Source organism: Nestor notabilis, unplaced genomic scaffold (assembly GCF_000696875.1).
Source record: "Nestor notabilis isolate BGI_N333 unplaced genomic scaffold, ASM69687v1 scaffold26378, whole genome shotgun sequence".
Taxonomy (NCBI): Eukaryota; Metazoa; Chordata; class Aves; order Psittaciformes; family Psittacidae; genus Nestor; species Nestor notabilis.
Window position 1 is genome coordinate 1 of NW_009939086.1, and position 1,473 is coordinate 1,473.

The following is a 1,473-nucleotide window of genomic DNA, read 5'->3' on the forward strand; positions in this document are numbered from 1 at the left end:
TTCCTCCAGAGCGTCTGAACATCCAGATCGTGTCTGCCCAGAGCCGGACCGGGCTGCTCACAGCACAGGAGGCCCAGCACATCCAGCAGCTGCATGAGGAGAACCAGCAGTTCTTGCGCATCCCGCGGAGGTGAGTCCCGCAGGGCTGGGCCTGGATCCCCCTCTGCTGAGTGGGCTCAGCCCCTCGGCGGCTGCGAGCATGGGGACAGCGCCCAGCTTTCTTTTTGGGGAAGTCACTGCCTAAGTCTGCACGAGCCTGCTGTAACCTGCAGCACAGGTGCTTGTGTGCCACGCGGGTGCTGCCAGCACCAGGCCATGCGTCCTGATTGTGTGGGTTTCCTGCGCAAAGCCTGGAGACTGAACTGCTGGAGCTGGTGCATCCAGCTTGCCTAGTAAACCTTTACAGAGCTCTGTGCATGCTGGGCAGAGAGGTGCATTTCCCATCTTAAATGGTTTGAAAATCTTAGCTTGGAAAAACAGCATCATGAGATCTGGTGTGCATAGGATAGTGTCCTCTCAGCTAGTGGAGTTTAGAAGGAACAAGATAAAAAGGTGTACTTAAAGCTGCTGGAGACAGGTGCATACACATCTGAGCTCTAACCATCTCAGTGTAGCTGAATTTGTGTTTTATGCTTTATAGAAGCTTTATAGCTTTATGGATGTTTCCTGCAGTGGAACTGGTGTAACTGCAACTTCTGACTGCTCCAAAATACGCTTGTTACAGGCCACGCTGGGATCGGACAACCAGTGCGGAGGACTTGCAGCAAGCTGAGAGGGAGAGCTTTCTTGAATGGAGGCGACAGCTTGCCTAGTGAGTATGCTACTTGTGCCTAGCTGACATTTGGAGACACAGGAAACAGTGGATTCTATTTGTCCTTGCTGGGCCAGTAAAATCAACATTAGTAGTTCCCTGTACTTCTTCTGAAAGGCCAGGCATCCTATCCACAGTCCAGACATGTATTTGTGGTGAGCTCTGAAAGCTCTCTTGTGTGTATATTTTCCTGTACTGTTTACAGTTACAATTCTTCAGGATGGAGTGTGATGTTCTGCTTTTGACTGTGAAGTGGGGTATTGGTGAATGTGTCCTCTAAGAGCAACAGTGCTGCTCTGAGTAGGGTGCAGTGCTGCCAGCCCGTGTACAGCAGCTTGTGCTGGTCCGGCGCTGCATCTGCCAGCCTGGAGAATTAGGTGATACCTGCTCACACCCTGCAAGCATGCATGCTTGCCCTGAGTAAAGTTGTTCAGCTGGTGGTAACAGCAGCTTAAGGGTTGTATAGAGCCATTTCAGGTACCATCCCCATATTTTCCAGGTGGTACTTGATTGAATAATAACTACTGACATTTGTGATAACTTCTCTAGTTTGTTATTGTGGCTCTGAAATTTCATGGGCAGACTTTTGATGAGTTTTTGCTCTTTCCATAATTTACCACTTCTCCTTTGGTGTGATGAGGAGCCATCGTGTCACTGCTGAA

General features: G+C 49.9%; 1 protein-coding gene across 1 annotated transcript in view; it reads left to right on the top strand.

Annotated features, from left to right (window-relative positions):
* The first annotated feature begins 14 nt into the window (after positions 1 to 14).
* Positions 15 to 1,473, top strand: part of LSG1 (large 60S subunit nuclear export GTPase 1) — a 10,882-nt gene continuing 9,423 nt past the window's right edge. Inside the window, exons 1-2 of the mRNA XM_010019689.1 lie at positions 15 to 130; positions 725 to 811. The gene's annotated coding sequence lies outside the window, so the exon portion shown is untranslated. The remainder of the gene's footprint in view (positions 131 to 724; positions 812 to 1,473) is intronic.